This window comes from Coenobita brevimanus, chromosome 51, assembly GCF_032717465.1.
Source record: "Coenobita brevimanus isolate Jiangsu-jjx chromosome 51, ASM3271746v2, whole genome shotgun sequence".
In the NCBI taxonomy this organism is placed as follows: Eukaryota; Metazoa; Arthropoda; class Malacostraca; order Decapoda; family Coenobitidae; genus Coenobita; species Coenobita brevimanus.
The window spans coordinates 3,561,751-3,589,406 of NC_137004.1; the positions used below are offsets into that span (position 1 = coordinate 3,561,751).

At 42.2% G+C, this 27,656-nt stretch overlaps 1 protein-coding gene across 2 annotated transcripts in view; it reads right to left on the bottom strand.

Annotated features, from left to right (window-relative positions):
* The window catches only part of LOC145400244 (uncharacterized), a 538,777-nt gene that overhangs the window by 418,221 nt on the left and 92,900 nt on the right, over positions 1–27,656 (bottom strand). The gene's annotated exons all lie outside the window — the stretch shown is intronic.

The following is a 27,656-nucleotide window of genomic DNA, read 5'->3' on the forward strand; positions in this document are numbered from 1 at the left end:
TCTTTCAAACGATATTTCAGACATTTCTAGACATATCCTACTATAACATTTTTTTTTTAATACTTCCCCTACCAATTCCTAGTTCTGTTCCACCTGTCTATCCCCACTGCTGTCTGTCTGTCTCTAGCTATCTCTCCTGTCTATCTAGCCTATATTACACTTCCCTCAATTTTCTTCTTTGCCACTCTAAACCATATGCTTCTCCATCCTTGTCCAACCCTCTCCGTTCCATCCGTCTATCTCCACTCCTCTGTCTATCTGTCTCTCTCCTTTTCTATCTAACCTCTGTTTCGAGGTTTTGAAGTAATTATTCTCTCTTACGATCCCACACGATACCTTCTAGATAGCATTAATTTCCACTCCCGTCACAATCCCTGGTTTTGCCGTACCAGTGTGTTGGAGAGGTTCACGTTCAGATGAGCCTGGGGTTACTACAGCTACTACTACTACTACTACTACTGCTGCTACTCCATTCCTCTGTCGGTAATTCAGTCAGTCTCAGTTTCTGCATTTCGAGAGCTGACTTTTTTCGCTTTTTGAGAGAGAGAGAGAGTTGAGAGGCTATGAGGGAGTGTGCTGAGAAGGAGAATTTTGTGTGAGTTCGTGTTTGGGTGATACTGGCATAAATTCTCTCTCTCTCTCTCTCTCTCTCTCTCTCTCTCTCTCTCTCTCTCTCTCTCTCTCTCTCTCTCTCTCTCTCTCTCTCTCTCTCTCTCTCTCTTCCTTCCTTCTCATCTCCTTTTCTCCCTTTTCTTTTCGCTCGCCTCCCACACATCTTAGTTCTCTCCCTTCCTGCACATCGTCCTCCCTCCCTACCCCCCCACCAACACCTTTCCTCCCTTCCCTCGCTCTCATTCACCACCACCATGTCCTCTCTCTCCCCCCTCCTCCTCCTTCCCTCTCTCCTCCCCCTCCTCCCGTACCCGGCCTTCTATCTTATTGATTTTTCTCCCCCCCTCCTCTCTCTCTCTCTCCTTTTATGTCTTGTGTGTGGGTGTGGAAGAGTTTGTGTGTGTGTGTGTGTGTGTGTGTGTGTGTGTGTGTGTGTGTGTGTGTGAGAGAGAGAGAGAGAGAGAGAGAGAGAGAGAGAGAGAGAGAGAATTAAACAAAAAAGAAAGTGGAAAAGAGCCAGAAATAAAGAGGAGGAATAGGAGAGCAGGGAAGAGAGCAGTCAAGGAAAAAGAGAGGAACGGTCAAACAGCTGTACTCTTTTTACCCCAGCTTGACCTAAAACTGCCAACTCTCCATTTTGAAAGTAGCAATAGATTTACACTTGATGCTAGTCACGAAGAAGTGCGGTGGCAAGGATGTAGAGCTTGAGTATTGTCTTTTTCCGCCGTAAGAGAGCTTGAAAATGAGAAAGATAAATGGAGAAAGATTACACAGAGACAGAAAGCAAGGAGAAAAAAAATAATCTGGGCCAAGTTAAGGTGAAAGTACTATGGCCCCATTTTACTCCCTTTAGGGCGTAGGAACCCGAGGCTAGGCTAGGGTAGTAAGGGTGGATGATCAGCCTGCTTCCCTTGGTGACATTATGGGACCTAAAAGCCTCCTGAAAACCTCTTGTCACCTCTTTGGGATCGAACCTACGATCACTCCGACTGGGGCACTGGAACCACTAGACCACCAGGCGCCATATAGCAACAGAGAGGAACAGAAGAAAGCAAACAGAGAAGGAGTTATAGACTATTTATGTTTTTATTTTTACTCGGAACAATCACGCGGACTTCTGGCCTTTGGTTCCTTCTTCCTTGCATAGAAAAAGTAAAATTTGGACTAGTAAAATGGCAAGAAAAAAGGGAATAAAATAGAAAAATTGAAGAATAAAAGAGTTGGAGCGAGAATAGTAAAAGGCAGAGGTACAAAGAGTGAGAGAGAGAAATGCAGTGAGTACGAGTAGAAGACACAGAGATAATTACCAAAAATACACTCAATGAAATGGAAAGAAGAACAGAAGAACAAAAGGTTAAGAAAGAGGAGACAATAGCGACACAGAACAAGGAGGAACAGTGGACAATAAGAGGAAAAATAATCATGGGAAGAGGGAAAAAAGATAACTTGGGGAAAAGGGAATCGATGAAAGTGAGAGGGGCACAAGACTTGAAACAGAAGAGGAGGAGGATGAAGAGGAGGAGGAGGAGGAAAAAAACACAGCGAAAGAGGGAAAAAACAAAGAAAAGGTAGTAGAAGAATGGGCATGAAATGAGAAAGAGGGAAAAAAAAATGTCTAGGAAGAGGGAAAAGGCGATCAATGAATCTGAAAAGGGCAGAAGGACTTGTACAGAGCTCTAAGAGAAAGGGGGGGAGGGACACCGGGTAGGGGGAGGGAGGACGGACAGGATAGAGGAAGAAGTCAAGTAGAAGGATGGAAGGACGGGACTGAAGGAAACAAGAGAAGCAGAAAAAGACACAAAAGTGATAAAAAAATAAGAGATGATGGTGATGTCAGGGAGGGTACTGGAGGAAGGAAAAAAAAGGTAACGAAGAGGAGGTATAGAAAAGGAAAAAGATGTATATATAAAACACAAAGAAGAAATACAAAAAAAAATTGGAGAATCCTTTATAAATGAAAGGGAAAAGTAACATAAGGAAAAAAAATAGGAGGGAAAATTTTTGAAATACTTATATAAAGGATGAGGAATACGTCGAGTGAAAAGAATATAAAGATAGAAAGACGTGAAGATTTTAGAGTAACAAGAAAGATAAAAGAGGTGTGAAAGCAATGAGTGAGAGTAAAGGGGGAGGAAGAGCAGTGTCGGTAATCAGAGAGAGAGAGAGAGAGAGAGAGAGAGAAAGTAATAATAATAATAATAATATTAATAATAATAATTTTATTTCCACCAACAGAGGTTATTCTTGTTACATAAATTATATATACAAAGTATTTACATGATTCAAGAATAATAGCCTAATTTTTATCTAGGACTGCAACCTCATTTGGGTACGTGTCCTGTAGCATTATATTTATACATTGTGTTGTTATTTATTTTTATCATTATTTACATTGCAGATTTAGACGGGGAATAATAATAAAGGACAAATAATGAACTTCAGTAGAATATACATATGGGTTACTTCATACGTTTTTCTTCCTTATCATTCTAAACAGTTGGTGTCTGAGGGAGAGGCTCATTTACTGCATGGTAGATTCTCAGATAAGATGCATGTTAATGTTATTGTCTGAGATAGGTGTGTATGTGTGTGTGTGTGTGTGTGTGTGTGTGTGTGTGTGTGTGTGAGTGAGAGAGAGAGAGAGAGAGAGAGAGAGAGAGCGGTGGTGAGGGCGAAGTGAAAATAATGGAGGAAAAAGAAAGAAATAAAGTAAATATAGGAGTTGAAAAGGAAAAAAGACCGATTAAAAAATAGACGAAATAATAACAGAGAAGTAATCTAGAGAAAAAGAGAGCTAGCTTGAACGACAAAAAAAAAGAGATAAGGAAATGAAAAAAAAAAAGGAAAATAGAAGCAAAGAAAATACAAGAAAACAGAAAAATCAATCTAGGAAAGAGAGAGAGAGAGAGAGAGAGAGAGAGAGAGAGAGAAAGTGGCGGTGAGGGCGAGGTAAGTGAGAATAATGGAGAGAGGAGGATTACCGGATCAGAAGTTCGTGGAAGCAAGGCGTTGAGAATGGCAGTGAGAGAGAGAGAGAGAGAGAGAGAGAGAGAGAGAGAGAGAGAGAGAGAATATGTGCTGGAAAAACTTAGTAAAAAAACCAGCAAAGTATCCCTTATATTATGTAAATCTGGAGACCATTGGCAACCTCCCCATAAGCAACCTCTCCTCCCTCCTCCTCTCCTCCCTCCTCCTCTCCTCCCTCCTCCCTTCATCCTCTCCTCCCTCCTCCCGTCATCCTCTCCTCCCTCCTCCCTCCATCCTCTCCTCCCTCTTCCCTCACTTTCACCCTCGTTCACTCTCACTCATACACTCACTCTCGCCCTTTTCCCCGTTTTCTTTGTTATTGTTTATGTTCTCTCCTTCGCTAGGAACTAAGGATTAAGATGTGGGTCGGTTTTATGAATGGACCAGCCCGACAAGGTTCTATGCTCACTCTTCACACACACACACACACACACACACACACACACACACACACACACCGCACTTTCTGCTCATGTGTGTAAAAAATGGATATACACCTGGGATGAGGGAATTTTCTTAATGTGAGACAAAAATAATGAAGAAAACATGGGTATTAAGCTGTTGTCTTGAATGTGAGAGAGAGGAAGGCGTGAAAAAAAAGAGTCACAGGGAAAAACAGGAAATTTCATCATCCCCCCTCTCTCTCTCTCTCTCTCTCTCTCTCTCTCTCTCTCTCTCTCTCTCTCTTACGCGATCACCTCTAAGCTTAATGAAATATAGACATAATTTTTCCATGGTTCTGTGAGAATAATTATAATGACCTTTTTTTTTTTACTTCGTTGTGAGGGATTTTTCTTAACCCTTTCAGTACGGTGGCTTGTTTTTGTTTTTTTGCCTTATTCTCGCAGCTCCAGACGATTTTATTAAGCTGAAGATATTTTTTCCGAACTGGAGGGGTTTGCTAGTGTAAAGGCGGTCTTCCCGAAAGTGAATAATTATGGTCTAGCGTTGGATAAATAGATAAAATAAATGATAAACATCGTATTGAAAGGGTTAAGCTCGTGTAGCGATAAAAAAAAAAAAATCATATCCGGAACGATTTGGTCTTAGACTCGTAATTTCTTTATAATTGGAGACTTCGTTCCAATTTTTTATCAGTATTAATAATAATAATAATAATAATAATAATACCGGTAATAATAATAATAATAATAATAATAATAATAATACCGGTAATAATAATAATAATAATAATAATAATAATAATACCGGTAATAATAATAATAATAATAATAATAATAATAATACCGGTAATAATAATAATAATAATAATAATAGTCTGGTTTCTGTGTCTGAAGAACGCCAGACACCTCAAGAAATTCGCCAGCGCAAGAAACACGTACGAGTCTTCACAATGACAAGAATTATTACATTATTCGTATACAATACAACGCCCTCTGCAGAATAGGGAGCATCTAAATCCTGTAATCCTCCATCGCAACACCTGTCACAAGATCGTAACACCTGTCTCAAGATCGTAACACCTGTCTCAAGATCGTAACACCTGTCTCAAGATCGTAGCTACTCGTAAAGAAGAAGGTTTTGAGCTGCTTGTTAAAAGATCAACACAAGTCAGTCTGCTCATGGACAACGGAAGTCTATTTAATAACATAGGGACACATAAAAAAAAACATCGGTCAGAGATGGAAGACGGATGTTATATATATTTAACATTAATTTTGTCTTCTTTGGTAATTTTTGTTTAATGAAAAAAAGACATAGCTTGCATCAGTAGCATATCAGACGACATTAAGGTCCAAGTGGCAAGATAAATCGCTTCGAGAGGGGTATTAGGAAATCTCCCAAGTCATCAACAACAGCATGGTCCTCACTGCCACAACACATGATGCTATTTCTGTCCACCTTCTCAGCGATGCGGCCACTTGATCACGTCTTCCAGCCCCACTCGAGTTACGGTACGATTGACCAGAAGAACACCGCCCTCAGACACCTGCCTCTATAGCCAGCACCTGCGTTTATTCGTGTCTTCCAGGGCTATTCCTTACTGTCCAAGCATGTAAGGTTAAGTCCCGACACATGTTCCTTCTGAAATTCACTTCCTCCTCATCTAAGCCTTCCCCTGTCCCCCTCCTTCCTTCCGATCTGGTGGGAAACTTCACATTTAGGTGGCTTTCCCTGTCAGTTACGAGAATTACGGTGACATAAAGTAGACGTTGATTCCTCTCACCCATCTCTCTCTGTTTTTCATGCGTCCCTCCCGGATGCTATCAAGCTACAAGATTGATAGATTCTTTTGTATTAATTACTTATCGCGAGGATTTGTGTGTGTGTGTGTGTGTGTGTGTGTGTGTGTGTGTGTGTGTGTGTGTGTGTGTGTGTGTGTGTGTGTTAGGGGGTCCTGGGGAGAGAGAGAGAGAGAGAGAGAGAGGAAGGGCAGGGCTCACCACATAAAGCTCACCCGAAATGAATGGAATCAAAGGCTTTTCGTCACATCTTCTCTCTTCTCACCGACATCTTTCAGTCCCCTCCCTTCTGTCTCTCTCTCTCTCTCTCTCTCTCTCTCTCTCTCTCTCCATTCAAGTGTTACATGGTCTCTCTTGGCTTTGGCACGTACAGTAGAGGAAAAAAGTTCGCCTAATGCCATCATCCTCAAGACCACCACGACCACCACCATCATCATCATCATCATCATCGCCTCCATAGCAATCATCACACAAGGCATCACCCACCTCATCACCTGGGCGACCCTAACTCCCCGATCCAGCCAAAAAACGACTCAACGACGCCAAAGTGAGAGGAATTTGTCCCGGATCCAGAATACAAACCACGCTGCGCTGTGAGGTGGGAGGGGCAAGGCAAGCGTTACAAAGGGTCTTCAACAGTTCTATTATCCAGTCCATTTTCGCCAGTCGTTAGCGTAGGAGCCCGGGTCTAGGCTACCCATTCACGATATATGTTCTGCTTCCAACGTACTGGCAGACAAGGTGATAAAATAAGTTTAGTCATACGAGGCATCTGAGAACTGATGTTGTGAACTTGATCTGGACTTTGCTATTCCTAACATGCTCATTATCGTGTTATTTAGGCCACACTTGCCCGAAACATGTGATGGACAAGATGAAACAAAGCACCAGGTTAGAGCCGCCACAGTATTCAAGTTTGAACGTTGGAAGGACCACTGAGCCTCGTTTCCTCTTGTCAGTCTCATGTTTGCAGGAAGTGTGGCCGCACCCTTACAGCACTTGTTCGAGACACGGTGTGGACCTACGCTAACTGGCCTCATTCAGCTGGAGCGCCTTAACACAGTATACCACCAAGCATCCATTCCGTTATGCGGTTAACACACAAGGTAGTTAATGGTGTTCTAGATTGCATGTAAATAGCCGCCTGAGGGCAACAATGTAGTCCATTGAAAAAAATAGTGCAGGGTCTGATGGTATTTCATATAACCAGTGTTGCTTGTGAGGTCCCACTCCCACAAAAAATACAATAATTTACTTTTGAATCTGCATAAAGTAGCTATACACATACGGTAATGTAACAAGTAAACTATGAAAGGTATCATAATCAAAGCAGGTTAACAGCAATGTGTAAGATCATTAGAATAATGCTCTCCTTTATAACGTTCAAAATCTCTCTCTCTCTCTCTCTCTCTCTCTCTCTCTCTATCTGTGTGTGTGTGTGTGTGTGTGTGTGTGTGTGTGTGTGTGTGTGTGTGTGTGTGTGTGTGTGTGTGTGTGTGTGTGTGTGTGTGTGTGTGTGTGTGTGTGTGTGTGTGTGTGTGTGTGTGTGTGTGTGTGTGTGTGTGTGTGTGTGTGTGTGTGTTCCTGTATGCACGTTTGTATGTATATATGTATGTAGGTGTGTGTGTATGTGTGTGCGGGTAGGCACGTGTGTATTCTTTTCTGTGTGTGTGCGGATCCAGTATAACATTCCATCCTCATTTGAGTAACTGTCTACATTATAATAGTTTGGCGATTTAGAGCTGGGTGATTGATTGGAGGGAAACATATATTTGTACCCCTCCCTGTGAACTGCACTGTATATTCCTGTTACCTTCAGACGGTTTTCCTCAGCTAAGGGAGGGAAATGAGGCTGTGGAGGGGTTTATGGAGACAGTTTCTGAACCCTGCAACTTTAAAAGGTCTATAAAGTTAATAATAATGGAAATAACAAGAACGAACACACACACAAAAATCGGATTCCAGGAGTTAAAGTCAGAACGAACCCTGTCTCATCCTAACCAAGTAAGATGATTATGGGGTTTCTTTAGTGTGAGTACTCCCTGTGAAAGTAGGTGTTCTATTGGCTGCGCGTGTGTGAGTCAAGGGGCTTTGGAGATTACGTAACACATCTTCCTTAGCGATTTATATTGCACGTTACTCCTCAGTGTCATCTTGCATGGAAGTGATGTAAACTATAGTGATATTAAGAATGTAAATATTTTACAGGAAGTTAACGTGTAATATACAAAATAAGTCGCAAAGGAAGAGCTGTTGTGAAGCCTCCAGTGTCACTCAGAATGAGGCCTATTGTGTGCACATTATCGATAAAGACCAATAGATAAAATTGATAGATAAAAACTGGTAGATTAAATAAAACATACTATAAGCTCTCTACTTGAACCCGTATTCTTGTCGGTCGAGGAAGCTCCCTAACACCTTTTCCTGAGCGATTTATTTTATTTTACACTCAACCATCCTATTCTGTGTTGCATAAATCATTCTCATATCGCCATCCATCCATCCATTCCTATGTTGCCCCATGAGAAGCGGAGGAGCCCGGGGCTAGGCATGTTGTACCTGACATTTAAGATGAGAGTGACCAGCCTCACTCATCCATGAGTGGCATTAAGTGAACAACAAACCCCAACCATCCCTTGGGTATAAACCTTCACCGGCTCAGTCCGATTGGAGCGCCGTAATTACCCGCTAAACCACCAGGCGCCATAATTTGGTTATATGGTTACCGACCAACTTAGTACATGGTTTCCTGGTGAACAGGAAACCATTTGGCATGTCACTCAGTGTAGAGTCACCCACAGTGAAAAGGAAGAGGAAAGAATGAAGGAAAGAAAGACAGAAGAGGGAGTGTAAAGTCACCCGCAGGCAGAAGGACGAGGAAAGAATGAAGAAAAGAAAGACAGGAGAGGATGGAAAGAAAGAAGGATGGAGGAGAGGAAAGGGCAGACACCCGAGAGCAGCACTACATTGAGTGAGTGGATGGAGAGCACCCTCACTTACCACAGTCATATCGCCATACTCTGCGTAAATAACGTCCAAAAGGATATTAACCAGCCATATCGAAAAATAAATCGCTAAGGAAATGGTGTTACGAAGCTTCCTTCACCGACGAGAATACGAACCTTGATCACTACGATTACAAAAAAAAAAAAAAGCATGTGTCACAGGTAAAGATTTAAAGCTATATTGATTACTTGTGTCTGTTTATTCACACACACACACACACACACACACACACACACACACACACACACACACACGTACGTTTCAATTTAATGACGCAATAGACGTCATCTGTATAGCACTGTTGTCTGTATTACAAAGGTGGCATCGCTTTGACTTTCTCTCTCTCTTTTTCTCTCTCTCAGCCCTGGATGCCGTCAGACTCAATATTGGGCCAAAAATACATAGACATACTGTACATAACTACGATTTCTATTTCCAGGAGGGACTAGGCAAGAGGAATACAGTCTCCTTGTGTCCCTAGTTCCTCCTGCAAAAAACAAATCTTAAGTTACGAGGGAAAATAGGTCATAAGTTTGGTGTTGGAGGGGGACACTTCACGTGGTGGCACAGATATGACTGGACGATGGAGCTGCCTGGTTATAAATAAGTCCCTCAGTCTTTTCTCTGTTCCCCGAAAGGATGATGGTGGACTGCGGAAGAAAGGCAACTTCAGCCTGCAGTCCACTGGGTTCACGTTCAGATGAGCCTGGAGGTTCAACTGCTATTTAATAGTCTTGTGCATTGAATTGTTTCCTATGCTGGAAAATAACAATAATGATGATGATGATGATGATTAATAATAATAATAATAATAATAATAATAATAATAATTAATAATAATAATAATAGTAATAATAATAATAGTAATAATAATAATAATAATAATTAATAATAATAATAATTAATAATAATAATAAAACATACGCTGGATTTCCACTTACTGTATACTGCGTTGTTACGTACTATAGTTTTTTTTTTTTCGGCGTTTTGGAATACTGAAAAAAATATATATATATGGTTTATCTTTCTTTGTCTCCAGCCTACTGTCACTCATTACCTCTCTCCTTCAATTTTCTGCTTCCATGAAGACTGAAAAACAAAAACCTGTGTGTGTGTGTGTGTGTGTGTGTGTGTGTGTGTGTGTGTGTGTGTGTGTGTGTGTGTGTGTGTGTGTGTGTGTGCGCGCGCGCGCGCGCTGTAATCCTTTCAGTTCGGTGACTTATATTCAAACTTGTTCTTGCCTTTTTCCGGTTGTTTTATTAGCTTGGAGAAATTTTCTGAAGTGGGGAGTCGATACAGCCTTCACTGATGCCTTCACCCTAAAGTCCGTAGTCCTGTCGGTTAAGGAAGCTCCCTAACGCCTTTTCCTAAGCGATTTATTTTTGAAAACAACCAGTTAATATTATAATGTTGTACGTTATTTATCAAGAGAATGGTGATATTAGAATGATTTAAATAGCAACGAAGAGAACAGCAAGCTGTACTAAGCAAAATAAATCGCTTAGGAAGAGGTGTTAGGGATCTTCCTCCACATAAGTTGGCCTCTTAGAGCATGTCCGTCACTTCCTTCCGTGACGCATCATACCAGAGGAAATTATCTATGGACAGAGAAACATGCCAAAGTTCGTATTCCTGTCGGTTAAGGAAGCTCCCTAACACCTTTTCCTTAGCGATTTATTTTTGGATACGACTGGTTAATATCAAGTTGTATACAATTAAAGCTGAAAATGGTGGTATTTGGATGAAGTAAATGACACAGAAGAGGACACCAGGGAGTGATAAGCAGAATAAATCGCTTAGGAAGAGGTGTTAGGGAAAGTGAGAAGTAAAGGAGGTGACATATGAAACGAACAATTGTCCCCGGTTGTACGTTCGGTCGAAATAAAAGATGTAATAGAAATCGAAGGAGTATATTAAAGGGTAAAAAATTGAGTTTCTCCTTTTATGACACACCCCGTTCCTGGCCAAGCGATTTACTATCATCTTTTTACGACTTTCTTATCAAATTCATGGTATGGTGGTGAGGGAGAGAGAGAGAGAGAGAGAGAGAGAGAGAGAGAGAGAGAGAGAGAGAGAGAGAGAGAGAGAGAGAGAGAGAGAGAGAGAGAGAGGTGAGCTGGATGAGTGAATGAGAGTATGAATGAATGAATGAATGAATGGAAGGGTGGGATGAAAATAAGTGTTAAAAATACGTCATCGGATTCAAGATGTTAAAATCATGACTAACCCGTCTCACTACCAAGAGGCATATCAATAAATAAATACATAAATAAATAAATAAATAAATAAGAGAAAAAGAAAATCTCTAGGTCACCGCAAAGATAAATGAGATTTCCTGGAGCTGAAGTTCTAAAAAAAAAAAAAATCGCCCTAAACTGGAAGAAAAACCGTCTGCATGTGGCAAGAATGGAGGGAAAAAAATGCAAAATGGCGTCCTCGGGGTGAAGGGGTTAGTATTGCAACAGTGTCTGTGTGGCAAGAAAAAAATAATCAATAAAAAAATATACATATCCTCTGGCTGAATGCGTCATATTGCTTTGTGTGGGGCAGGTCAGGCAATACTTCATGTGAGGGGCCTGGCTTCGTGCACACACACACACACACATATATATATATATATATATATATATATATATATATATATATATATATTATATACACACACACACACACACACACACACATATATATATATATATATGGAGCCTCTGTGGTACAGTGGTAGAGTGTGCGTTTCGTACACGGGTGAACCAGGGTTCGCGCCCCGCCAGGGTAATAAACTTTGGAAGTGTTCACCCGGCCACGTACTGCATTGGCGGACACAAAGGGTGCTGTAGTTGAATCAGTATCGCTTACTATAAAGTATGCTTGCACCCAGTCGGCTTGCGCGGGCAGATTACACTTGGTTCACAGACACACACACATCCAAAGCCACTCCAACACTACAATTACACTTACAAGCACTTCTCACCCTACATACAATCTCTACCAGACAGCCTAAGCCACTTGGTAGAGATACATTGGCTGTATCGTCCCGACTTCGGTCGGGATAGGCCGGTCCTGCAGTGGATACTCAAACGGCTGATGATGATGATGATATATATATATATATATATATATAGATAGATAGATAGATAGATAGATAGATAGATAGGAGGTTACCCCTCTCATGGTAGGGAGAACTCTGGTATATGGTGTTCCAGTAACACCTGATATTTTTAATCAGGTGAGTTCAAAGAGCCTGGGAATATTAATAGTCAACGCGGTAGGTGGTAGGTGGGGGCGCGCACCATCCACTCACTCGATGTAGTGCTGCTTTTGGGTGTCTGCCCTTTCCTCTCCTCCATCCTTCTTTCCTTCCATCCTCTTCTGTCTTTCTTTTCTATATTTTTTCCTCTTCCCTCTGCCTATGAGTGACTTTACATTCCCTCTTCTGTCTTTCTTTCCTTCACTCTTGCCTCTTCCTTCTGCCTATGGGCGACTTTACACCGAGTGACAAGCCAGATGGTTTCCTGTACATCAGGAAACCATTTACTACGCTGGTTGGTAACCATATAACCAAATTATGGCGCCTGGTGGTTTAGTGGGTAATTAAGGCGCTCCAGTCGAACTGAGCCTGTGTAGGTTTATATCCAAGGTATGGTTAGGATTTATTGCTCACGTAATGCCACTCAGAGATGAGTGAGGCTGGTCACTCTCATCTTAAATGTCAGGATCAACCTGCCTAACCCCGGGCTCCTACGCTCCTCATGGGGCAACATAGGATTGGATGATGGATGGATGGATGGACCCGACTATTAACTCTCCCATCACTGAGACAAAAATAAGTGTTCAGTTCCAGCCAACGCCAGGCGATTTTATTCAGCTGACTGAGTCATAGGAGCCTGAGAGTGTTTAGCAGGTCCCAGGAAATCACTCGTCTCTGTGGCAATTTACACTCATTATTTTTTGTGTATTATTTCACTTATTATCTCTTGTTTGACTGTGAAGTGTAAGGTAGTTGTAGGAGTGAAAATAAAGGAATAAACAGGCAGTCTTACACGAAGCATAAAACTCTCAAGCTGTTGTGACTTTCAGCTGAATAAAATCGTCTGTGGTGCCTGGAGTCAAGTAAAACAATCGTCTGGGCCATGGTAGGATTATTGGTGACAACACTAACACACTGGCTTCTGTGATACCGTCAGCTGAATGAAATGACCTGGTGCCAGCTGGAGGAGAGTACTTGTTTCTTGAGCAGGGTGTTAATTTCTCGACTCTGATGATGCACTTTCAAGATCACTAATTTCTTTACTAATCTGGCGAGAGGGAAGCGCAGGACGAGGCTTGAGAATGGCCTAGGGACAGATACTGGCGTCTCGTCAGGAACAAACAATCATACGTAAATACATACACACATACATATATATTGCACACACACACACACACACACACACACACACACACACACACACACACACACACACACACACACACACACACACACACACACACACACACACACACACACACACACACACACACACACACACACACACCATTAACCATTAGCCTTCCCTTACACTAACCGTCTTGCACCATCCTCTCTCCAGGAAGGTTTAAAAGAAAATAGTAATCGTGATAGTACCTCAAGATTTATTCAGCCTATCTTCAGACGATTTTCTAATGTGGAAGGGGTTGATTTAAGGTGTCACTAACCCCTCCAGTTCGCAAAATCCATTCTAGGATGAGAGAAATAGCATCCATGAAAAGCCCCTGGAGGTTTGTAAATATTGAACTTCGAGTTGTGGATGTCGCTGCAATATCCGCGTCCCTTACAGCAATATTCCCCTTCCCCACACCAATATCCCCCTCCACCATCCCAATACTCCCCTCCCCCACTCCAGTATCCCCCTTCCCCCACCCCAATAACCCCTTCCCCCACCCCTGCCGATAAGAGCCTAGGTGCGAGTGATGGACGGAAGGTAAATATTGACTCAGTTTCAGCCCGCAGGTGTTCCCGGAGTCGCCGTCACCTGGTGTCCACGCCACTACCCCCTGACTATCCCCCTTTACCCCTTAACTACTCCACTTCCACCTAACTACTACTCCACTGCCCCCTAACTACTACTCCACTACCCCCTAACTACCACTCCACCGCCCTTAACTACTCCACTACCATCGTAACTACTGTACTGCTCCACTACCCCTCCTTTTCCCCTCACTTCCTCTCATATCTCTTATCACCTCTTCCCCCCCCCCCCAGCCTTCCTATCACCTCCCTTCATTACACCTGCCCTGATGGTACCTTTCCTCTCTTCACCGCTTCCCCCTGCATCTCCATCACATGCCTTTCTTCACCTCCCTCCTCCTCCCCACCCCCCACATCACCTGTCCTTCCTGACTTACCTACGTCACACCTGCCGTGACGTCACCTCTCTTTTCCTCACCTGAGCCCACTCTCCTCTCAATCACCCGCATCACCTATTGATTTTTACTTATTTATTTATTTATTTTTTTATGCATCCCAATATGGACGTACGGCTAGGAGGCTTGGTCCCGAGATTGAGCAGCCTACCTACGACACACCAACAGAAGGCTGGTTCTCTGCAGCCCTTACACGTCATATACCACGATATCTGGTGTGACAGGCTACGATAGGGATGTCACCTTTAGATCTGGTGTTCTGGTGTTAGCGGGGGTCTTTTTATGACGTGCCGGTGGGGCCACACACAAGACCAATGGACACGGTGATCCTGAATTTAGTTTCCTGAACAACTGCGATCCAACTCATGGCAACGTCTCCATCCCAGTTCTCCATCCACGCCACCATGCCATCACCCTTGACGTCACCCATCCTTCGCTGGGCTGACGTCACCTCGTAATTAAATCAGGACAGGGCTATAGATAGTTCAGGAGTGAGGTCGCTGCGTACTAGAGAATGTCAAGGCCAATATTTTATCAGCTTCCCTAAACTTTAAGTTGTGTCTAGGATCATTACCCGTCCCCGCCTCGGAGGGGCTCGGGGACGGGTATTGTTTTCACTCGGTTTGTATGCTTGTTTGTTTGTTTGTCTGTCTGTTTGTCGTCTGCCTGTTAACAACTTTACGCGAAAACTACTCGTGCGATTTTGACTAAAATTACAGGAATGATGGGCTATGACCTTCAGCTCACCTGATTAAGTTTTGGCACAAATTGGGCCAAGGCCTAGGCTGTACGGCCAAAAAATGTAAGAAAACGGGAACGGATATATATATATATTTTTTCGTCATAACTCCTTTCAAATTCGTCATATCGACATGGAACCAAATCCTAAAGGTGCATCTTTCAAAACTGCAACCTGTAACATGCCGCATTAAGTCAGGAGGGGTCACCCCCAAGTTAGCGGTAGGGGGGTCATTGTCAGGTGGGTCGGACATAACATTTCAAATGGCCATAAAATCGTCAGTTATCACTCGATTTACTCCAAATTTGATGTGACACTTCTGACTAGATATCCTGTTGTGTTTGTGCGTCAGCACTAAAATGACTGCCGGGGACGGGTTTGCTGTGCCTTGGCACCGCTTCTTGTTTATATATACTTCTGTCTTCACCCCATTCAGCTGCCAAACCCTTAACAATCAAAGAGAGAGAGAGAGAGAGAGGGGGGGGGGAGGGTGGATATTGTAGTGACAGACTACGAGAAAATAGTAAAATATCATAAAGATTTATTTACCGCAAGAACTGGTTAGGCTCTGTTATAAATGCGATGCCTGGAGTGAAGCTTGGGCGTTTAAGAGGTCACGTGATGAGTGTTGTGGTGTGGTGTGGTGTGGGATGGTGTGGTGTGGTGTGGGGTTGGGGTGTGACGTGTGCTGTACTATAGTGGGTGAATGGCTGTGTTTGGGGATGGGTGGCCGCTTTCGGTGTTGTGTTGTGTTGTTTTGTTGTGAGTGAGAGGTTGTTTAATGTGGGTGGGTGTTTCAGGGTTGATACTGTGCTGTGTTTTGTTGTGGTGTGGTGTGGTGTGGTGTGGTGTGGTGTGGTGTATTGTGTCAGGCTGGGTTGTGGTGTGGTGTGGCGTGGTGTGGTGTGGCGTGGTGTGGTGTGGTGTGGTGTAAAGTGTCAGGCTGGGTTGTGCTGTGTTGAGTTATTGTGTCGTATCGTATGTTTCGCGTCCTGTCTCGCTATGTCGTACATCGTGTCGTGTTGTGCTTCGTTGCTTGTTGTGTTGCGTAGTGTTGTGTTGTGGTTGTGCTGTGTTGTGTTGTATTCTGTTGTGCTGTGATGTGGTGGGTGAGAGGCTGTGTTTGGGGTGGCTGACTAGTTCTGGGGTTTTGTTTTGTGTTGGGTTGGGTTGGATTTGGCTGCGTTGTGATTTGCATTGTGTGGTGTAGTGTACTGTAGTGTAGTGCAGTGTAATGTAGTATATACTGAAGCGTTGTTGTGTTGTCTTGTGGGTAAGAGGGTAGGGCCAGAAGCAGTGTTTGTAAAGGATACTGACCAATTTACAACACTAGTTTCCACTACAGTTGACAATTAACACAGACCATTTTGCCGTCTCTTACTCACTCTTAATTTAATTGTAAAGTGTCCGGGTAGCCTTATAAGTGAAGACAAGCGTATATATTTATCTGAAGCATATTATAAACGTTCAAGAGTTTAAATAAAATTACTCATTGACATCAAACTTATTATCAGTTTCCAATCGTATATGTGGATTTTTTTTTTTTTTTCAAAGGATATGTGGAAAGGAAAGTGCAGAGTCTTCTTTTGTCTCCCGTTCCTCCTACAAAGAAAAATTATCGTAAGTTATATTCTTCACTACAGGAAGACCAAGGAAAAGGGAGTGCAGAACTTCCCCTCGTCCTTAATTCTTCCTGCATAAAGAAATCTAAGTTACGACTGATTCATTCCCACTACCTGATTATTAATTCATGGTTGTATGAAGAGTGAAATATGATGATCAGGATGGGAATTACTCTTCATTGTTAACTATTTTGTCTGTTTTAAAAATAGAACTGGGTTGCATCAACATTTTAAATATTAAGTCGTGTTTGCAAGGAATCCAATAAGCTTTAGTTATGAGGCAGGAATAAATCTACTACCAAGAGGAGGATATACACCAAAAAAATGCAGTTAAGGCTCTGGATGAATAATATTTGGGTGGGTCAGTCTGAGGGTGAGCTGAGGGTAGAGCTGAAATACCTGGCTGTGTTTACGCCTTGGCCACGTTAGGGATATTAAATTTACTGAATGCCTCGCCACAGGGCCGAGTTCCGCTGCCATCCTTCAGTCTGACGTGCCTGCATTTACAGTATATTCCGAAATTTGTTATGCAGATGTGTTTCTTTTTATTTTTTGTTATACCCGCGTGTTTATGTTTACTCTTACGTATATACTTGTTTTGTTAGATATTTTGCTAGTTTCTTATATAATCTGTGCTTTTATTTACTCCTTCGATATAATCCTATTACTTTTTTACATGCAATTTCATTTTTACTGTTTTCCTTTGGCTGTTTGTATGTTCTTACTTTGCACTCATTTTTTTTTTTTTTTTCAATTTACAAGTCTGTTTTATCATTATATACGCATGTAGTTTTCGGCATGCATATTTACTCTTATAGTTACTATATATTTTATATTATTATTTTTTGTGCATTTTTTCTACCGTTTCTTTGACTACTTATGTATTCTAATAATCGAAATTCGGCATTTTTTTCGTTCATTTTTTTGAGGGGGAGAGAGAGGGGGTAGTTTTTTTTGATTTTGCATCCTTGTTCTTATTTTTCATTACTCTTTCCTACGATCTTCAATTTCTCGTCTCGCGTTCCTATTCTTTACACTTCCCGAGGAAACTATAATTTTTTTTTTTCTCATTTCTTCAAAGTCTTCTTGTTCCTCTTACCAACGCCCTTTCCCTCTTGATTCATGGCCCGATTGTCTTCAGATTTACTATGCACTTTCCTGGGGGTGGTAAATCGAGAGGCCTTTCTCAGATTTTCGATTATACCTTAAAAAATGATGTTAGAACCGCAAAACCAAAAAAATAAAAATAAAAAAAGTAAATAACCCCAAAGCATGGACACACACACACACACACACACACACACACACACACACACACACACACACACACACACACACACACACACAGTATACAGACACGTGTTGTTAGGCTTCTAATGCGGTTGCAGTTCGGAGCTGGTTGTGTTGGGCCCTTTAGCCTGTTGGTTGGCTTACTCTTAATTCGTTCGTTTCACATGGCTGCAAGCAAATGTATGTATTTATATATAAGCAGAGTTAGGGAAATGTCTCGCTCTTGTCTTCAAACGTTCTCTCTCTCTCTCTCTCTCTCTCTCTCTCTCTCTCTCTCTCTCTCTTTTCTCCCTCCCTCCCTAATCCTGCTTCTATAACCTTCCAGACATAGCGTGGCAAAGGTCAATCTTGCTATATGTATGACTTCCCAGACCTAACAATATCCTGACGTTTGGTTTCTAGGTAATATTCCCGCCTGCCTTCCTAGCTGCACTGGGTCTCTGGCGCCACACCTGAAGGAGGGGCCAGGCACAGGTGTTCCTCGCTTTCTAACCCACTGTCCTCTTGGTTAATTCTCTGCCTTATACTGTCCTCTTGGTTTATTCTCTGCTTTAATACAGTCCTCTTAGTTTATTCTCTGCTTTATACTGTCCTGTCCTCTTGGTTTGTTCTCTGCTTTATACTGTCCTCTTGGTTAATTCTCTGCTTTAAACCAGTCTTCTTGGTTTAATCTCTGCTTTCTAACTTACAGTCCTCTTGATTTTTCCTCTGCTCCTTTGTGCCAATGCTGTTCTCTTGATTTATTGTGATCTGTAATGCAGTCCTCTTGATTTCTCTAGTCATTAATGTTAGAACAGTCCTCTTGGTTTATTCCCTGCCCCCTACAAGTCCTCTTATTTTATTCTCTTCTCTCTAACTTTAATATAGTCCTCTTGATTTGTTCTCTGCTCTTCAACGTTTTTACAGTCCTCTTGTTTATCTGCTCACAAACGTTTTAAAGTCCTCTTGGTTTATTCTCAGCTCTCTAAGGCTAGTACATTCCTCTTGGTTTATTTTCCACTCTAACTGCTCTACAGCTGCTCTCCTCTTCCTTTACTGTTTACTCTTTAATATTAATACCAATTCTTCCTTAATTATCCACCATCTGACTCCAGTACCAGTGCCACATACACATAAAGCCAGTGTACGTGTGTGTGTGTGTGTGTGTGTGTGTGTGTGTGTGTGTGTGTGTGTGTGTGTGTGTGTGTGTGTGTGACAGACAGACAGACAGAGACAGAGACAGACAGACAGACAGAGATTATATAAAAAAAAAAGACTACAATTCTTTAACATTTTCTGGAAAGGAGTAACAGAGCGATATTGAGCGAGGAGAAACAACGAAGAAACAAAATTTTCTTGCTATGTGTCCCACGCTCTGTCAGGGTCTGTATTAGTGTTTGTTACCAAGCTTATTGACTCTCTCTCTCTCTCTCTCTCTCTCTCTCTCTCTCTCTATCTATCACACACACACACACACACTGACAGGAAGACTCTCTCTCACTCTCTCTCTCACACACACACACACACACACACACACACACACACACACACACACACTGACAGGAAGACTCTCTCTCTCTCTCTCTCACACACACACACACACACACACACACACACACACACACACACACACACACACACACACACACACACACATACACATACATACATACATACATAGACAGACAGAGAGACAGACTGACTCTCTCTCGCTCTCTCAAAAATCACACAGAGCAAAACTAGTGTGCTCTCTAACTGCCTCAAACTCAGCCATTTGTAACCTTGACATTAATTGCAGTATATTTGACCCAATTTGCCCTCACCAGCGTCGATTGCTCTCGTTAATCACCTCACAGACTCGCTAATGAGGGGGGAGGGGGAGGAAATGAGGTGTAAGCAGAGGAGGGGGAGACGAAAAATTGAGATGAGAGGGGAGAAAGCGAGACGGAAAGAGAGAGAGGAGAAAAAGAGAGTGGAACTGAATGTGGGAATCATGTGAGAAAGGGCTATGGTGGGGAACTCTCTCTCTCTCTCTCTCTCTCTCTCTCTCTCTCTCTCATCGTAAATCGAGCTGGAGAGTGTGGGAGGGTAATTTTTTTGTGAATAAGCAATAACTTGTAACACGTCGGGAAATTGTCAGGAAAGTTAGGAGGAACTTGAGGCTGGAGGAGGAGGAGGAGATGGACACGAGGAGTAGGTGACTGAGAAAAGAAAAATGATGATGATGATGATGATGATGATATAGTGGTGCTGATGGAGATATAACGTTATTTGGATGAAGAGGGGAAAAGGTAGAGGAAAGGAGGGAGGAGGAGGAGGAGGAGGAGGAGGAGGAGGAGGAAGAAAATGGAGAGAAGGAGGAGGAAAAGCAGGAAGGAAGAGGAATAAAAGAAAGTGTAGACATTAGAAGTGAAAGAGTCGGGGCATAACATAAAGAAGGATTTTGTTAACTCTCTCTCTCTCTCTCTCTCTCTCTCTGGGGGGGAGTGTGGTGACGTGAGACAGGAAACACATCAGATAAGGACGGTTGTTACAAGCTTCAGAACTACATGTTACTCTGTGTGTGTGTGTGTGTGTGTGTGTGTGTGTGTGTGTGTGTGTGTGAGAGAGAGAGAGAGAGAGAGAGAGAGAATTTCTGAAGCGAGTATCTAATGTGCGTGTGACTGTGTGTGTTTTATGTGTACGTGACTGTCGACTATGTAGACATTAGGGCAGACATACTGATTAATTTACACGAGTCAGAACTGTCATGATAATTTTGATCATTCCTCTCTGCATAATAAGACTCATTTACGCTGATTACTTTTTGCAATAAAGATAGATAGATAGATAGAGAGAGAGAGAGAGAGAGAGAGAGAGAGAGAGAGAGAGAGAGAGAGAGAGAAAAGAGAGAGAGATGAATAACAACTTCAAGCCACACTCTCACTTCTTACTCACTCCTTCCCGCCACGCCATCCCTCTCTCATAGCCCTCAGGACATCCTCTTTCCTTGGACATTTCCTTAACCTCTTCACTACCACAGACCTCTCCTTAGCAAAATAAAACCCTCAAAGTGGTAGCCAGATCAAAATACAATACCCTCCGCTTACTGAAGGTGTTAAATTCTGAAGGTAAAAGTTATATATACACAGGAAAAACTCTAACTGCTTTCTCTAATCCAAGAAGTAACGACACGGGTGCTCATGGTAAGGAATGTGCTGCCATTAGTTGAGGCGAAGGAATGGCGAGCTCAATTTTGCGCGGAAAAATTTGCTGCGTGAATAAAGTGGAGCGGAAAAAAGTTATTGTCCTTGCCGTCGTATTTTACTTGGCTAAAACAAATTCTGATTTATGAGGCGACTTCACACCACCGATTACACCCCATTCCCTTTCTCCTTCTCCCCCTTACCCTCCTTCCTTCTCCCCCTTCCCTCCTTCCTTCTCTACCTCCCCTTCCTCCTCCTCCCTGTCCCCGTTTCCTCCCTCCCTTCATATCCCCTGCCAGTCCCCTCCCCACTCCCTTTCTAATCTTGTCTTTCCCTCGTTTTCGCCTGATATTCTTGTTTCCTCTTTTCACTCCTTCCTCTGTAACTTTCCCCGTCCTCCCGTCTTCCTCCATACTTCAGTCTTCCTCTCCATGCTTCTTTGTCTTCCTCCCTCCTGTTTCGTCTCCCTCTTTCCTTAATCACACTCTTCCCTTCCTCTCCCCAATCACACTTTTTTTCATCTCCCCAATCACACACTTCTCTTCCTCTTCCTGATCACACACTTTTCTTCCTCTCCCCAGTCACATACTTTTCCTCCTCCCCCTAATCATATACTTCTCTTCTTCTCCCCAATCACATACTATTCTCCCTCTCCCCAGTCACATACTATTCTCCCCCTCGCTAGTTACATACATTTCTCCCTCATCCTAATCACACTTATCTTCCCATCCCAAATCACACTTTTCTTCCTACTCATTCACGGTGAACTCCATGGGCCGCTTACGATCAAGTTATTATATACGATCGAACTCAAAATTATACAATCCAATCCTACTTTTCCTTTAAATTTTCATGATAGTTTTTTTCCCCCCCAGCCTCTTGGTAGTCCTTCGCACGTTTTCCTGTCGGCTTTGGCTGTAGGAGGGACTGGTGGGTGGGGAGAGGGATTTTTTCATGTTATTGTCCTTTTCATAAACTCAGAATCTATTGTAACTGTTGACTTTCAGTTTATATGTATGTGTATGTATGTATGTATGTATGTACGTATGTGATCAAACTTCCGAGATTAATTCCAAACGATGTCCGGTGGGAAGTGTTTTTTAATTATCATTATTATTGTTATTTATTTAGTCATGTATCTCTTTATTTTAGGTAGCTGCCACCCTCAGACAAGGTGAGCTAAGGGATCGCATTGAGGAAAGGTGTTTGTATATAATCTCAGCCTCTCGTAAACCCCTTCCCTGCGGCTAGAGCGCTTAGGCTTGAAATTCAGTCCAGCACCACAAGATTTTATTCAGCTGAGAGGAAAAAATAAAACATATATAATAAATTCGAGAGCCATTTCCCTGCCACGCCTTTGAAATATGCATAAGCTAACGCCAGACGATTTTGTTCAGTCGAGAGATAAACCCAGCAGTCAAGAGGCTTAGGGAAATAGTCTGGAAATGAGCGATGGAAATTTGTGTTTGTGTTTTCGTTGTACAGAACTGCGCAAAATTCAACATCTCTCCCCCACGTCCGTAATCCCCTTCATCTCTCCTCTAATTCCCCTTTCATTTTCCTACTCTCCACCTTTTCCCTTTTTTCCCCGTATTTACTTAGATTTACTCCCTGTATTCCCTATGTTTCCTCCCTATATATTACTCCATTTGCTTCTGCTCTTTCCACTTCCCTGTTTCCATCCTTTCTTCAGGCTCTTCTGTCTTTTTTTTTTTTTACTCTCCTCTCTCTTCTACCTCTCCTCTCTCTTCTAACTCTCCTGTCTCTTTTCTAACTCACCTGTCTCTCTGCTAACTTTCATGTCTCTCTTCTAACTGTCCTGTCTCTTCTAACTCTTCTGTCTCTTCTAACTTTCCTGTCTCTTCTAACTCTTCTGTCTCTTCTAATTCCTGTCTCTTCTAACTCTTCTGTCTCTTCTAACTCTTCTGTCTCTTTTAATTCTTCTGTCTCTTCTAACTCTTCTGTCTCATTTCTAACTCGTATCTCTTGCCTAACTCTCCTGTCTCTTCTAATTCCCCCATCTCTTTTCTAACTCTCCTGTCTTTCTAACTTTCCCGTCTTTTTTAACTCTCCTGTCTCTTTTTTAACTCTCCTGTCTCTTTTTAACTCTCGTCTCTTGTCTAACCTCCCTGTCTCTCTTCTGGCTCTCCTGCCTGTTCTCTAACTCTCCTGTCTCTCCTGTCTCATTTCAAACTCTCCTGTCTCTTCTCTAACTCTCCTGTCCTGTCTTTTTTCTAACTCTCCTGTCTCTTTTCCAACTCTCCAGTCTCTTTTCTAACTCTCATATCTTTTCCAACTCTCTTGTCTCTTAACTCTTCTGTCTCTCTTCTAACTCTCCTGTCTCTCTTCTAACTCTCCTGTCTCTCTTCTAACTCTCCTGTCTTTTGTAGCTCTTCTATCTTCGTTCTAACTCCCCTGTCTCTCTTCTAAATCTCCTGTCTTTTCTAACTCTCCTGTCTTCTTTCTAACTCTTTCTCTTTTCTAACTCCCCTGTCTCGTCTAACTCTCCTTTCCCTTTCAACTCTTCTCTCTTCTAGCTCTCCTGTCTCTTTTCTAACTCTCCTGTCTTTTCGTGCTCTTCTGTCTGTTGTTCACTGAAGATTTTCCGAGACGAGGTGTTTCACGCCCGTAGAGTTTAGCGATGCCCCTTATTCGAGCCCTGAAGCTCCCGCATCTGCCTGGTACATTTGTAATTGTTCCTTGTTCTCCCTCCTTCTTCCTTGCCACTTTCCTCCATCCTTCCCTTTTTCTAATTCTTTGTCTCCCCTTTCTTTTTCTTTACCCATTCCTTTTTTCCCCTCTGTCCTCCCCACCACTCAGTTTTACCCCCTGTCCTTCACCTCGTCCTTCGCTCTTTCCTGCATCCTTCCTTCTTTCTAATTCTTCTTGCTCGTTTCTTCTCCTTCTTTACGTCTTCCTTTTCTCCCCTGCCTCCTTCCTTCTCTCCCTTCCCTCCTTCCCACTACTCAGTTTGACTCCCTCTCCTTCCCTTCTTCCCCCCTCCCTTCTCTTCCTCCATCTCAATTTCTCACCTCCAGACCCCTCATTTCCACCCCAAACCACTTTCTCCCCTCGCGTCCCAGGGGAGCAGGGGTGAGGAACGGGGAGGGGGAGAGGGGAGACTGCAACAGGTTCTTTCTCCCTTCCCCCCTCCTTCTCTCCCTCCCCCTCCTTCTCTCCCCCTCCTCCAACCCTTCTCGTCTCTCAGCCTTCCATTCATTTCTTCCTCCCAGCTGGCCTCCGTCTCTCACACCCGCGCCAAAATATTTATAAACATTCTTGAGACTTAGTTGTGTTTAAGATTATTTATATTTTCGACTATAGCTCCACATTTACAAAGATTCTAGAGCTACAGTTGTATATAAAATTGTTTGTAATATAATTCTATCTTACATATAGATAGTAAATATATATAAATAATCAATACGTCTATATCATTTAGCTGCTTAATATTTACAGGTTTTAAAGATAATTTGCTTATCGGAATGCTTGCTCTTGCTTTTAATTATTTAGTATTTATTTGTTTATCTTTGTTTTATATTTTATTTTTATTCGGTTTGTTTCTATTTTTATCTATTTTCTTATTTATTTGAGTATTTGTTTTTATTTTGTTTTTATATATTTAACTATTTATTGATTTTATGCTTGTTATTCATTATATTTTTTATTTACTTTCATTTATTTATCTGTTTACTTTTATTTATGCTTTTATTTTATTCTTGCTTTTATTTCATTTATTCCTTTATTAATTTTATTTATTTTTAACACAGCCGCCACACACCTCACAACCCAAGCATAAGATCCTGCTCTTTTTTTTTTTTTTTTACGTGTTTTCAGGAGCGTTGTGGTGTGGATGTGTATGTGATAGGAAGCGTTAGAAGGAACACACTGAGGTGGTTTGGCCATGTGGAGAAGATGGAGGGTGAGAGACTGACGAGGAGAGTGTATGTGAGTGAGATGGAGGGGGGAGAGGGAGGGGGAGGCCGAGGATGAGATGGAGGGATGGAGTGGAGAGGTATATGAGAGAGGGAGGTCTGAGTTGGAACCTGGGCAGTGACATGGCGGGGGACAGGGCGACGTGGAGGCGATTTGTTTGTGGCCACCCCGTACGGGATTGAGGCGTCTGACAATAGATAGATAGATAGGAAGTGTTTTTCCCACTTATTTTTGATGCTTCCAGACGATTTATTTCAGCTTAGGGGGGATTTTTCTGGGGGGAAAATATTCGAACAGATTTACTCTCAATTTCCCGTCATAACTTTGGTTTCTTTACGCAGGAAGAAGAAGGACAAGATTCTGCACAGTTTTTTCCATGTCTTGTTCCTCCTACAGAAAAAAAAAATCTTAGTTACGAGAGAAATTATCTTGAGTTATGTAATTTTTTCTTGGAGGATGGGGAAAGGAGGGTGCAAATGTCTTCCCTCATTTATCTAGTTCTTCCTCCAAAAAATAACTACAACAGGGAAGTGAGCATAAGTATGTTTGAAAATCCCACCCCTTAACAACAGGAAGCTCCCTAACACCTTCTCGTAAGCGATTTATTTTGCTTCTTACTCCATACTGTCCTCTTCCGTGTTACCTAAATGCTTCCATCATCTCTAACAGCCCTTCCTTAGCGATTTATTTTTGGATATGGGTACTTAATATCCTTTTGTACGTTGTTTTGGCAGGGTATAGCGATGTCTGAAAGCTTTAAATAACACAGACAGCATGTTGAAATAAGGAAAATAAATCGCATAGGAAAAGGCGTTAGGGAGCTTCCTTTACCGACGGGAATACAAGTCTCAGCTGCATAAAATCGCCAAGCTTAAGCTGCAGTAGAAAAGAGTTAAGATTCTTGATAAATATTGATCTCGGGTTCTGCTGCTCCCTCTTCACTTTGGCGAACCAGTAGTTACGATACGGCTTAAGGGGTCGCATATTTAGTGACTGAAGATTCCCTAGCACCTCTCCCTGAGCGATTTATTCTACACGTTACATACTATGACCCTTGAAGTAGCGCCGCCAGTTTTATTTCGGCCAGTCAGTCAGTCTATCTATTACCTGTCTATTTGTCCATCTGTCCGTCTATCTATCCATCTGTCTGTCTGCTTATTTATCTATCCACCTGTCTATGTCTGTCTATCTATCTATCTATCTATCTGTCTATCTATCTATCCATCTATCTATACTCTTTTGTATGTTATTGTTGCAGGCTGTGTCAGTATCAGAACGAGATTAAGCAGCATAACAGAGGGTGCTATGGTGTAATATGCAAACCAAAGCGCTTAGGAAATGGTGCTAGGAACCTGCAGGGCCACTGATAATACGGCTCACGAACTAGACAGGATTACTTTTACCTTAGCTTATAACGGTCATTTTAACGCAGAGAGAGAGAGAGAGAGAGAGAGAGAGAGTTTTCCATTTTTTCTGCACATGACAGGAAAACTAAATTATGAGGAGAAGGGTATTTATATCTCCGCCAAGGTGGTTATGTTTTACCCCACGTTGGTTGGTTTGTCTGTTTGTCTGTCAGCGGGATTAGTCAAAAAGTTATGAACGAATTTTGATGATATTTTGTGGAAGGGTGGGTCACGGGCCAAGGAAGGATTGATTAAATTTGAGGGGAGGGTCAGAATCCGGATTTGGAGTATCCCGCACAGTATCCCCAAAAGTTCTCAATAAATATCAATGGAATTTTGTAGAAGGGTGGGCCATGGATCAAGAAAGGATTGATTATGGATCCTTTTTAATGACAATGGCATTGGCGGAGGTATGAGCTCTGTGAATGCTTTCCAGTTTTTTCTGTTTTTTTTTTATTTAGAGTTCCTGTACTGCCTCTTTTTCTTCTGTTTTTTTATTCCAGCACCATTCTTCTTTTTTTTTTTTTTTCCATTTTCCTGATGTCTTTCCTTTTCTCGTTTTTTGTCTCTCCTTTCATAGTCATTTTCCTTTTGTCTTTTCCTTTCGTTAGCATTTTCCTTCCTCCTTGTCGCATTTTTTTTCTTGACGATCCTGTATTTTATTCCTTTTGTCTCTTCTCTTTTGTCGTTTTCCTTCTCTTTTGTCTTTCTTTCATTCCCTCTTTTTTCTTTTTTATATTTCTTTATTCCGGTCCTTCAATCTTTCAAGACCAGTGACGTATTGATTATTTTCCCTAATGTGCTTTCCCTTCCTGCACACATGTTCACTGCTGTTGTTGTTGTTGTTGTTGTTGTTCTTCTTCTTCTTCTTCTTCTTCCATTTCTGCTTCACCTTCTTCTTCTTCTTCTTCTCCACCTTCTTCTTCTCCACCTTCTCCTCCTCCTCCTCCTGATCCCAAGCTTATCTTAATCATGAACCCAGTAGACTGCAGGCTGAAGTTGTCCCTCTGCAGTCCACCATCCACCCTTCAGCGGGTAGGGAGGGAGGTGAAGGACGTTTCAGTAACTGGGCAGTACCTCCGCCCGCTTATATCAGTGCCACCACGTGAAGGCGTTCCTCTCCACCACCCTCATGTTTAATTATGCAGCCTCTATCGCATCTCATCATCAGTATTCTCTCTCTCTCTCTCTCTCTCTCTCTCTCTCTCACACACACACACACACACACACACACACACACACACACA